The 13,189-nt window shown below is 39.1% G+C and overlaps 1 protein-coding gene across 5 annotated transcripts in view; it reads left to right on the forward strand.

Annotated features, from left to right (window-relative positions):
* ARHGAP15 (Rho GTPase activating protein 15) overlaps nt 1–13,189 on the forward strand; it is a 330,972-nt gene that overhangs the window by 226,414 nt on the left and 91,369 nt on the right. The window lies entirely within an intron of this gene.

Here is a 13,189-nt window from a genome sequence, read left to right on the forward strand (position 1 = left end):
TCAGAACGTTCAAGAAGTACAAGACACAAAGATTGGCTTTAAGAGAGCAGGCCGCTGTTTCAATTGTTTAAATAACATCCTTTCGCTGTGCTAGGTAGGAATGTGCAAGCAGAAAACAGCCCATCGAGTCACAATGTACCTGCAAAAACACCGTGGGGAGATATGGGGACCGGGATTTATTTAACGTCTGCTTGGGAGGGCAATAGCGGTCTCCAGGTGCCCCCTGTCAATTAGATGCTGAGGACAGCAGCAGTTTCAGACTTATTCATGAAGTCACAAAAGTTACTAGGAAAACCAGTATGTGCTCCCGACCTGCCTATTTACCAGTTCTCTAAAGCTCTGCAGTGGGATGATGTTTAATAATGCTCTCTCCATGCATCACTTTCATTTGGTAATTACTGTGACCACCTCAGCTCAACCCCTGTACCTTCATTTTTCTGTAGTTTCTGTAACAGTGGGAAAGCAGTATTTATATATATGATTCTCCCATAGAGATTTTTTTTTTTTATTTTAGTTAAAGTTTAATTTAATTATAAATGCAAACAAATGTTCTGAAAAAGCCTATTTACATTGCAGAGATTGACTGTGCAATCAGTTCTTATACAGGCCAAATACTTAATGGGCTCTTTCTGCTTGCTTTGCCATTGTGTTACACCTACATTTATAGGCTATAAATAATATGTATCACACTGAAATGTAAAGATCATAGAAGACACTCTAGGCTGGCTGCCATATCAAAGTATTTTTTATTAGAATAATCATTAATTAGAATATAGCAAAGCTTTATTTGGCTCCTTTTCCTATACCGTTAATGTCATCTGCAGCATCAAAAATGAAATGAGAGGACTGGTGAATATGAAAGGAAAACAAACTAACAGTTGACGGCTTTATCATGAAAGAAGAAATAAGAACAGTAAAAATCCAAAAAGACCCTTGAAATTCTAGATTTTTGGGGAGGAAGATGGGTTTACAATAAAAAAAAACATGCCTTGTATCTTTTTAAATTCTCTGAATATACTTTGTGTTTCATTCTCATTTCTTGAGGTAGGCAGCTCCTGAAGAGGGCTTTGACCTTGCCAACACGAGCATCAGCAGAACAAACTACCTTATTTACTTTATCCCTTTCACAGAGTTTTCTTTTTCTATAAAAGTCTATTGATATCACACCTTTTTTGCTTCTGTGCAACAGGATTATCTTTTATCTATGATTTATTTTCCCATTAAGAGCTGAAAAGATCAGTTGATCATAGAAGACCAGGCTATAACATCTCTCAGCACTTTCGAAACTCTAAGTCATCGTTTTTCAAATCACTGAATCAAGGCAGTAGAAGCTGTTTGGACCAATACTGACATTAGGAAATTCGTACTTTTCTTAGTGTACAAGCGCTAAAAGAATTTTGGGTTTAGAAACTAAGCTAACCAGTCATTCAACATTTCTGGCGGTTAACCTATGGCAAAGGTTTCTACAACAGCTGGAGACAGTAGACAGAAATATCCATTCTTCATATGATTTCCATTTTGCTGGTTAAGTTTTATAGTTACAATCTTAAAAAAAAAGAAATTTTGGTACTTGGCAATTCTTCATGGATTTTATGAAAAATTTTGCTGGTTTTAAGTAAGGTGCAGTAAATTAAACCCCTTACATGTATTTATAAGGAAGTTCTTTTAATTCATACCTATAGGAAAAGGGATAAGGCACTGTAAATGGGTCTGTTAAGCCATGTCAGATGTGCTGGCACTTCCAGGGTATGAGGATGCTACTGAAAACATCAATCGTTTTGGCCCAAAGCCCCGGGGTGGGGCTGACGTGGGCCATGGGTGGGGGAGCCCCAGGTGGGGCTGCTCAGGGCCATTAAGGCACCACTACATGAAAGTGGGGACAGGTGGGAGATGTTTTTCAAAAAGCAAGCTTCTGACTTTATAAAAAAAATGCCAACAGTGAGGCAAAAAGTGCATGAGAGAGAAAAACAAAAATAAAAAAAAGGGAAGACTCGTCATCCATGAAGGCGTCAGTTTATAAGAGTGAGAATTTGTGGTGCGCTCTCCGCTCTGGTTGAACCTGTTACGTCGATACACACCGTGATATAATGGGGTAAGGACCTTCTTTGTGCTAAACCCTACGTACGGGTTCCCTGTCGTGCTCGTGCATGCCAGTCTCAGCAATTCTCAATTGCCCTCTGTGCTTGAAGACCAGGGATACCTGGGTGAGGAGGTAGAAGGTTATGTCTTTATGCCTCCTGTGCTAATCTGCTGGGGAGCTGGAAAGGCATTCAATTTCTACAACTGTCAAACAAGCAATTTTCATGAGTACTAAATTAACTGAAAAAAATGGAGCTATAAAGGGTTCATAACACATTGCTGAAACACTAGGATTCCATCCTAATGCATATATGTTCAGGGAAACTAACCATAGAAATACAAATTTCAATACTTATTGGTTCATTCAGTAAGTGTTGGTTCATACATAATACAAGAGAGTTCCTAATTGTCTTTATATCCAATGCTTTGTTTGCAAAATGCTTGGTATTTGCTGTACAGATGACCTTTGCATCCCGTTATTTCACTTGGAATACCTTGTGCGTTAACTGCGAAACACCACGTACTGTCCAAAGGTCAATTACCGTGTTTTTACGGCTTGGTTACTGTACTTATGTACTGGGAGAGGAAGAGGGGGTAATATTAATTTTTACAGAGGCTAAATATTATTCTATTTCAGAGAGGTACATTTCTTACAGAACATGGGAAAGGACAGTCAAAGATACGTGAATTGGTAACTACATTGGGGAAAAAGGTGAATTTAATCTTAACCTGACATTGCCTCGAGTTAACAAAATCCATTTTGGCAAAAAGAATTAAACTAGGTCTGTTGTTTCTTCTATAAGAATATACTGGAATATAATTCGGTTTAAGAAAAATTAAAAGTAAAATCTAAACTACAAATACATGAACTGATTGTGAATATTTATTAACTAAATAATTTAATAATAAAGAAAATGCCTACTTGATTAATTGTTACAGAGTAAAAATTACAATAAAACTGTCTTGATCAGTGCTTTGCAGAAGCACCATTACTGTCTGTGCAGTTGTTTAACAAGGATTTAATTGGAAAGATAAGTGAATGCACATTTAAAAGTATTGTTAATTTGCTTTATAATCACCCCATCCTTCACAGTATTGACAGCACCAGGCACAAACCCCTTTCTCTTTTACAAGTATTATTTTCCATATGTGCACAATAAATTCTGAAGCAGTAATTGGAAATTTTATGGATTTCAACATACCTAGTGTTTTGAGTTTATAGGTGCCATATCCCTTCTCTAAAGGTAGCTCATAGGTGGCATTTTAAGTAAAATCATTGCCTTTTTATTACCCATGGGCTGTTTTGGAGGTTGTGGTGTGGTAGGGATTTTTTTTTGTTTGTTGGTTGGTTTTGTTTTGGTTTTTTTGGTTTTTTTCTTTCCTAAGGAATACTTAATTCCTATTTACTTTTCCTTTCCATTCAAAATATCAACCAAATCCTCATTGCAACATTATTTTTGATTTAATAAACAACAGCCGTCAAAGCCAGTAATCTTCAATATGTTTATATTCCATCTGTACTTATATTTATTGTTCTAAAATGGCTTGGATTAATCTAATTGACAAGTAAGAGCCCAGACCATATGAGCAGCTAAGGATGATACCTTTAACCAGCAGGATTCTTCAACCGTACTGACATGTTCTTTATCAATGAACTACGAGAGAAGAGGAACAAATCTTGGGATTTTTTTTTTTTTTTTTTTTTTTTTTAATATTACTGATTATATGGGACCATATGTCTGAGCCTCGGCTATCAGGAACCAGAGTGGTTTCCCGGCTGGCTCTGCCTCGGCGGGCAGAGCCCGTGGAGCTGACACAAGACTGAAGCTGCCTTTGAAACAGAGCCGTCAGGTCAACGCAAATGGGCTGGGTGGTTTTGAAGCAAGCATTTAGAAGGAAAAAAAGAGGGGTGAGGAAAAAAAAGGGAGGAGGGAACTGGGGTGGGGGGGGAGGAGAAAATAAAAAAAAAAAAAGAAAGAGAAGCAGCTCCTTTTCACAGCTTTATTTCTTTAAAATAAGAAAAAAAAGAAAAAAATAAAAAAAAACCAAACCCAACAAACCAACAAACCTCCCCATTCAAAAAAACCAGAGTGTTTCCATTGACCCAGTATATCCATTTCAAAGGCAACCAGCAGCTCCGCTCCTGCCGTTAACAAAGGCTCTGTGGGCAAAGAAGAGCAGGTCCTCTGTCAGCTGCCAACTTCCAGAGAGCAGCTACAAACATGAAGGTCCAACAGGATCGTCATTTTTTTTTTTTTTTTTTTTTTTTTTTAATAAATTGCACCAAGGAACACTGGCAAAAGAGGAGGGAAAAAAAAAAAAAAAGGGAGATCAGTTCTGTCTTGCAGTCACTTTCCTTTTTGTTTGTGGGTCCTTAATTTCTTGTGCACGTGCATTAGTGAGATTTCCCATTGTATCCTGCCACCTTGTATATTTTTAGATATTTTAGGAGATTATTGACAGTATTTTTCAAGCATACGTGAGTATGCTTGGAAACACGTGAACGTTCTAACCTTAGAGTCACCCTCCAGCCTTGGTGACGTTCTCCATGAGATCAAGTATGGCCCAGAGAGCAAAGCCTTCCTCACTTCTGCCAGCAGTTATTCATGTAACCAGTCCCGCTGAGAAACCAGTGAGAGTGGTCCAAAGTTCACGTTGGAAATATCAGGCTCAAACTGGGTTACTTGCTAGCTGAGAACCAAAATGTCTTGAAAGCCTTGAGTCAAAAATAGTTTTTTTCTTTCTTTTTCACACTTCCCAGGCAAGCACAGAAAATAAAATGGACTGAAGCAATTTTCAGAAATAATTATAAAACAGCTTGTTTCTGGGTTAAGACCTGCATATGCCAAGCTGTAGCCAAGAATTTAATATTTTTTTTTTTTCTCAAGCTTTAAAACTCTGACAACAGAACACTTTAATTGAGCCCACAGTAGTTGGTGAATCAATTAATACGTGCATGTTACTGATGTGGGTCCTTCCCTTTTTTCCTCTGTGTCTGAATGCCTATTTTAAGATACAATTTTAATTTATTTTTTTTTTTGTTCAAAAGAAGGTGTGGTTTCCACATCTTACCCTTTTCTTTCCAGAAGGGAAGGGGGGGAAGTACAGTACCCCAAACAGTGATTTGTAAATATAAGTCAGGTGATGAAACCTGAAGGAAATACTAATTTTTGCAACCAATGCTATTTTGTAAATACTGTGTATCGTATACAAAAAGAGGGATGATAGAGCTAGAATATTAATGTTTTTCCAATATAACTTATCTTGTTTTCAGTGTGAAGGGGGGGGGGGTGGGGGGGGGAGAGGGAAAGATATCAGAATTATAAGTCTTAGTTGCCCAGTCTGTAGCTCTAGAAACTGTACAATTTCTCTTACCGATGGAATTGTTATGTTTTTCTTTTCAATGGTGTGATGAATAAGTCAGTAGAATGGGGCAGAAGAGGCAGTAAACTAGGTTAGTGTGGTCAGCCACAAACATACCATGGATTTTATGGCATGTATTGTATGATCAAGCATTTAAGACACGCCTTTTATTTCTTTTCTAACCACAGCACTATTTGCGTTACAATAGCTTTTTTGCTTAGTAACACTTCAAGAAGTTGAAGAGCTTCTCGATAACCCCTCAAGGAGTGTTATTTAGGCGCTGAGAAGGACTGTAGTTTTGCACGCTGTAGAGAGGCATTGCCTTTTTTTGGGATGCTCATCGTTGTCATGGGTGACTCTTTGTTTGGGTTTGTTGTCCTGATAGTAACGCTACAGGAAATGCCATTCCACAGAGCTCCAAAATAACAAGGAAAGGAAATAATTTATCGAGTCATTTGTTAAAAGTATTAACAGGAAAATTTTCTAACTGTGATTTTTAGGATGATGGAATAATCTTCAGAAGCTGGGGATTGCCAGGCTTATTTATAGATAAGCCGAACCAAGTGCCAAAGTCAGTTTGCACGGGACGATCTCGTGCTGCGAGGAGATGGATACCCTGGAGAACTAAGCTGCATAGTTCTTACTTAAAGTTGGTCATGCTCAATGTCTTACAAGATCATGGTGTCGCCTAATATTTGGGGTGTTTTTCTGCCCTGTGGTCGGTATCTGTATTTCTGTGGTTTGTATGTAATACTAGCTGACAAATATGAACTCGCACTAGGGTCTGCAACAAGAAGGGTGATGTTATATGTGGATGTACATGACATAATATTATGCAGGGTGGCATGGGATGAGAAGTTACCACACCATGGAATTAGGCTTTGTCATGGTATTTGTGGTCTTCTGTATATTGAGAACTGGGAAAACCATAAATGCTGTGGTAGATGCAACTGTTGCGAGCAGTGAGTGATTTTCGTTGGTAACGCGTTTAACTGTTGAACCTCACTGGTTATTTTAGCGGGAGGTAAGAGTGCTGGGGGCCAAACTGGGACATCGCTGGGGGTTAAACTGAAAAACATTCAAATGAAAACAAGTCTAGGAGAAAAAAAAAAAAGGAGAAAATCTATACATCTTCTGTGATAATTGGAAACTTTTGCTTTTATGAGGAAACCTATGCTCTTTTATTGACTCATCTGTGGATACAATCTTTCTTAGAAATATATTCCTGCTAAAAATAAAGCAGTGTTCTTAAAAAAAAATTCAAGTCACTCAAACCATCATTTTTAATGGATATAGAATTGAATATTCTTGCTTTTTTTTTTTTTTGTCTCTCTCTTTTTTTCCTTTTCTTTAAAAAAAAAAAGATTATTGTGTAAAAATGTTCAGTGAAATTTTTTTGCATGAGCAAATGATCACAGTCCTGGAAAGCATCTTCCCTTAATACATTCTTTGGACGTTTTGGGCTTGATTCAGTTACCTAATCACTGGTATTTAGTACCACTTGAGAGGATGCTGAGTATCAGAGTGACCCTCGCAAGGCTGGCGGGTCTAGCAGAGGGTATACAGGGGAGGTGTGCCCTTGGAAATAGAGTGCTAGAAGCCAGGTGAGATGTCCTAGAGCATTTAAGAAGCATTAGATGCCTATCTTTAGGCAAATGAATAATTTTTCTTGACTACAACGTTGGGGTTTTTTCCCTTAAAAAAAATAAAATCCCATCATAGATATGTGAATAAAAAAATATCGCATATATATTTAATGTGAAAAACAATTTATTTTTTTTTTTTTAAAAAAGGAGCTTTAAGAATTCCTGACATAGAAAAGTGTCGTATCCCACTGTCCCAAACAAATACATACTAGATACACAAATATTAAGAAAGAGACATTCTTTTCGCCTTCACTTCCAAGTCTTAATTTGCACTTTAGATTTATTATTGTAGGGATTATTAAACGTATTAATTTCAACACTTAGAGAGGTAGTCACACTGTATTTTAATTTCAAAGTTATGCATGGTACCAGAGTCTTAAAAGTGAGAACGTAGCATAGCTCTCACTTGAGTTTTCAGCTCTCATCTGAATGTTAACACTATTCAGTCTGTAGCGTGCCTGTTGTCAGTAAAAGTAACAGGGATTGTTCAGATCTCTTGAGATCAAAGGTCCTGTTTCCCAACTCTACGGTAATAATCTGAGCCTAATCAAAACCCTTCGTGTGGACAAACACCTCGGGGGGAGTTGTGAGAATGATGCCTTTTGAAATCAACCTGTGAATCCATGGTTCTAATTTCAACGCATTGTCCCTTCTTCATATAACTACTATTATTATTTATACAACATAACTACGGTAAAATTTTGAAATAATCAGGGTGTGGAGAATTGAACATAACGGAACAAATATTTTATAACATTTTTGCCCTTCTACTTCATAAGCAGTGTCCAAGATGCAGCCAAATCTGCTAGTTTATAATCCTTTTTCTGTGTCCCTCTAGCACACTCTTGCCTTCCCTATTACCGTTTGCCATAACGTGGGAGACTTGGCTCATCCACGAGTTGCACCCTGGGCTGATATTGGGACACGTATGGGCAGGAGATATTTTGGGATGACAGCAGCCCCGAGTTAGGTTATGCCAAAATCCTGATATAAACCTCAGCAGACACTAAGCATAGCATTCCTCACCTCTCACAAGCTGAGTAAAGCTTATAATAAGAGGCATCTTTAACTTGAAACCAGTTTTAAAATGACGTTACTGGAGTCGGCTGCAACTGGGTTCATCACACCTTTAAATCCCACAAACAGTAAAGACTGGACTGGGTAGACTGCTCGAAGGTGAAAAACAATCTCTTGAAGGAGAAAAAGATAAAGTGCTATTGTTGGATTTTTACTTATTGTAGTGTACCAAAGAGAGATCTCCTTTTTTTTTTTTTTTTTTTCTTTTTTTTCTTTTTTTTCCCCCGGTGTAATCAGATAATTAAAAAACAAACAAACAGGAATTTCAAAACACATTTCCATCAACCAACATTATGTGCTTATGATACAGAAGATTGAGAACGACTTAATTAAGTAGATAGCAGCAGTGAAGAGAAGACGGATGTGAGGAGGAGGAGATTACTTGCTCTTGGTGGAACTTTCTTTAGCTGGTGCCTGATGCCTTTCTAGAGAGAGAGCATCGATGCAAAAGGGAAAGAAAAATACAGGAGAAAAATGGCGAGAAGATTGTATCACTTTGGTGCTAAAAGCTATTTCTTCCTGTAAGAAAAGTTAGCTGCTTGCTCAGTGTTTTTTTTCAAGGTTAATGTGGACATCAGCTGAGGAGACAGGATAACTAGTTTCAAAATAAGTAGTAGCCAGTGCTGAGAAAACCAGTATGCTGTAGCACCTGGATAATTTCGGGTAAAGAGGCATGATGCTGAACTTGAGGTCTGTATGGGTGGCATAGGATGGAATTGATCCTGTCTAGAAAAAAAGGGGGACGCCTGGGAGGGCAAACTAGAGGTGTGGACTACATTAGGACACCTGGGCTAAAAAGGGATAACAAACGGGCACCCAAACCAGCTGAAAAAGCGATATTGAGGGCCTGTGGTACCATCAGCTGTCCTGCTGAATCCCGTGAATGAGACTTGCTTTTGTTTTTTCCACGTTTAATGCTTTGCACAAATGAAGATGCTGAAGCAACTTGGAGATACGTATTTTTGAATCAGAGCCACATGATAAAGCATTCAAACATAATGCAAATAATTGCAAACTGATGTATCCAGCAGTTAAAAAAAAAAAAAAAAAAAAAAGAATAAATAATTTAGCTTTACACATGGGCAATCCTTGCTAAAAATTGCAAATCAGAACTCTTCTGTTTGAATGTATTTTATTTTGTTAATGGATTCACTAATATGAAAGGCATCTAATTGTATAATGTATTATTAGTCATTTTCTTTGGCATCCTATTAACTTTAAATAATTCTAATATTTAACATTTTATAACATGCACAACAAAGTTCTTCTATCTCCAGCAGAGGAAAAAACATGCATTAATAATAAAATTTTCATAACTCTCTCTGCTGTGTATGTTGTGATACATATTTGAGAAGAAACATTGAAAACTGAAGTGTAAAATAACAAAGCGTGTTGGATGGCACTTTAAAAATATACGTTGTAATATACTGCAGTCCTGTAAATACAAGAGCTGAAATATAATTCAGGGCAATTAACTTGTTTTGAAATTGAGTCACATATAAAGTGTGATAGGATATAACTTTGTGCATCTACTGACTGTCTTTTCAGTGATAGCTGAACCGGAGTGTATAAAATGGTGATTAATGCCTACTAATGGAATTGGTCTCCACCACAAGTTGTGAGCGCTGGGGTTGTGGCCGAGTATAATAACCACACACAGCAACACTGATAATCTTTAGCAAATCCCCAAGTTTTCCTGGGCTGGAAATAAGATGACAGGTCACATTAGAAATTTTCTCCTTATGGCGTTTTTTTTCTTTTGTTTTAGTAGGTCAGCTCTTGCTCCCGTGTGTTGCGCAAGTATTATGGGAATGAGCAATGTCTAAGCTGCTTAACAAATGCACACTTTCCCCACACCAATCTGTTTTCTGGGGACAGCCAGGCTAGTGCTATACAGCATCCTCTCGGTTGGGTGCTATTAATGTTAATAAAATGCACTTAGCACTTAACATCTCGAGATCTCAAAAGAGCTTGCAAAGCAGCATCATTATCTTTACATTATGGGTACGGAAAATGAAGGATAGGGAGAGTAAAAGATTTGCCCAAGTTTCCATGGTAAAGCAGTGACAGGGCCAGGAGCAGAGCCAAAATCTGTTGATTTATAGTCAGTCTCCTATGTAGTGCGCCGTGCCATTTCACCAAACTCCATTTGCCAAGTCCCTACTGTGTACAGAGACTGCAGATAAGGCTGCAGTCGCCCTCTGAAACGTGGATTTTGGGCTCAGGATAATGCAAAGCCAAATTAGATCTTCAAATGCGGGTCTCCCCTGTGATGCATCTCCAAGTGCAGGGCCACCTGTGCGATGGATGGCGGCGCAAAGATCCATGAATAAGCTGCTTTAAATTCCTCTGTGCTGGGGCTACAGAGTAAAGGGACCTAGTCCTTGAGGAGCCGCAAGTACGTTTTACGTGTGAACGAGGTCCTGGTTTTCATTCCTGCGGTCGCGGGGAACGCATCACCACGCGTTGTGCTTTGCGTGACTAAGCCTCGTTGGAGCTATGTGTCTGCGCCGAGTATTTTGTAGTCGCTTTTGAAAATGACTACATCGAGATAATATATGAGCAGATATGTATGTTGAAGGGCTTGTGCTAACATCTCTGAGATACCAGAATATTACCAGCTATATTTGGTAAGTAGGAAAAAGAGGAGCTGAGTAACACGCCTAGGGAAGTTTGTGATGATTCACGAATACAAACCAAATCTCCTCGTTTCAAATCCTTTGCCCTAGCCCCAGGGTCGTCCTCCTTTCAGCTCCTTTAGGAGGCACGATCCAGACCCAAAGCTACAAACCGGCTGTCTTTCTGTCACCGTGGATGACGGGAACAAGCGGACAGTCAAGGGAAGGTTTTGGTCAATGTGCTCAGCCCGTGTAGGCGAGCATCCTTCCTTACAGGAGCGAAACATCTTCGGGTTCCCCCTTGCAGTTTTATGCCTCTGTCTGCAGTAATTGTATCGGCTGTAGTGATAATGTCGGTGATTAATTTCCTCGGTGTTTTTGCATGTGTGCGCCTGTGTTTCAAGAGACTGCCCTTGAAGAGCAAAGGTGTGTAGTGAACAGGGCAACAAGGAATTATTTACGTTAGACTAAGGGAAAAATGTAATGCCTCCCAGTCCTCCGATTGCCCTTCTGGGATTCCTGCAGGGCCACGTCCTGCCTGCTCAGAAGCTCTGACTGAGCTGGAGTCCTCTAGTTTTCAGATTAAACGGAACCCAAGGCACCGAGTTACCTACAAGGGGGTATTTCCCCTCTGCTGAGCCTCCACGCCTGCCCGCACTGGTCAGTCCTCCTCACGGCATGGGCAGCATTTAGCCTTAGCGTTCGTTTTTCCCTCTGCCTAATCAGTTTTATCCACCTCTGGTCCCATCTCGGCCAAGTCTGAACTTACCGAAGGGTTTCCCGCATTTAATCTCTTCCAGTTTGCTGCAAAGGTGCTGCAGTTCAGGCAGCTGCTTACTTTCTTCCCACTACTGGGCTAAGCGTTTGGGGTTCTGCCAGCAGAAGACGGGGCCACGTCATGCCACGATTTAATATAAATACGAGACGATGGCTGTTTGCTCTCTAACAGACTTTCTGGCTGCGGTCGCGGTGAATAGGTGTGTGCGTTGGAACTCAGCTTGGCTATTCACAGCTCCACAAATGTGCACGTGTATCTGCATACAGCTTGCTGGTTTGTTTTTTTCCCCCACCCTGCATCTAAATAGGCCCTAAAAATCTGAGCTATTCTTTCTCTCTCATCCTGGTAAGTGATATTAGAGAGCTTTGGAAGACTTTAGGTTTGCAGTGAAGCTCGTACTGCTATGTAATTTTGTGTATCTGTGCTATTGAAAACAAAGAATTTAGGTTGGGTTGTGTATGAAAAAAGCTAGTATAAGGTGGACAACTTTATTATACATCCCTATGCATTTAAAAGTCCCAGTTGGAAGAGAAAGCAAGATAGCAAGAAACACAAACATGTGTTGGATTATTTCTTGTTAAGCAAATGTAGTACTGTGAAAGATTGACAGCACGGGAAACTGGAGTCCTCCATTTATCCACACTTCATTTCTAATATCTGGCTCCAACAGCAGATTGTAACCATAGAAAGGCTATAGACTCTGGGTGAAATGGCACTCCCTTTTGGATCCAGTTTTATAAAAGAAAACAATTATTCACAGAATGCTTGTCTTTATTCTTTATTGAACATTTCAAAGTCTCCATGAATACTCATTTGCATGTGACAGCTAATGCTGCATCTTGTATTGGCCAGTAAGAGGCATGATTGCACTAAATTGGAAGCAGCAGGCACAGGTTTTCTTTTAAGAATGGGGGTGGGGGTAGCCATCCACTCGTACTGTTCTCAAGTCTTCAGTCAAAACGATTTTAGAACAGTTGCAAGTCTAGTTACTGGGATAATAAATCCCAAATTAACTGAATATGCAGATTTCCCTTCCATTAGGTTACACTCTTTAAATTGACATACCCTTCACTTTATCTTTTGTTAACAACCCCAACTTTTAAAGCAATCGGGAAGCGGAGAATTGAAAATACTAAACTTGTACTTCAGGAGTGAAAAATGAAGACAGTATCATTCCCCAAACTGATATCATTATTTCTTTTTTCCTCTCTTTCTTTTCTGATAAACCTGGATAAATACATTCGCTCACCCTGCATAATTTTTCCAAATGATCTTGTTATCTGAATGACACACAGGATAGCAGGATCCCAGCAAGGCAGAAAGGCTGCTGCCGGCAATGCTCACAATAAAAATCTATGTACACGACAGCAACAGAAAATATTTATTTGGTAGCACATTCCTATTGCCTTTTGAAACGCATGCAGTTTCGACTCAGAAGCTCTAGAAGATATTGAGATAAATACTTCCATGGTTTCTATGTAATCCCTTTGAAAATTATCTGGAATATAATGGGGACAAAAGCAGCTCCTTGAAAACTACCCGAAACTCACTCTTTTCTTAAATGTAATCTCCCAGCAAAATACGAGAGCGTAGGAACGAGCTGCTTATAAAAGTGAGGAGATTAAGAA

The sequence above is a fragment of the Accipiter gentilis genome, chromosome 1, assembly GCF_929443795.1.
Source record: "Accipiter gentilis chromosome 1, bAccGen1.1, whole genome shotgun sequence".
Taxonomy (NCBI): domain Eukaryota; kingdom Metazoa; phylum Chordata; class Aves; order Accipitriformes; family Accipitridae; genus Astur; species Astur gentilis.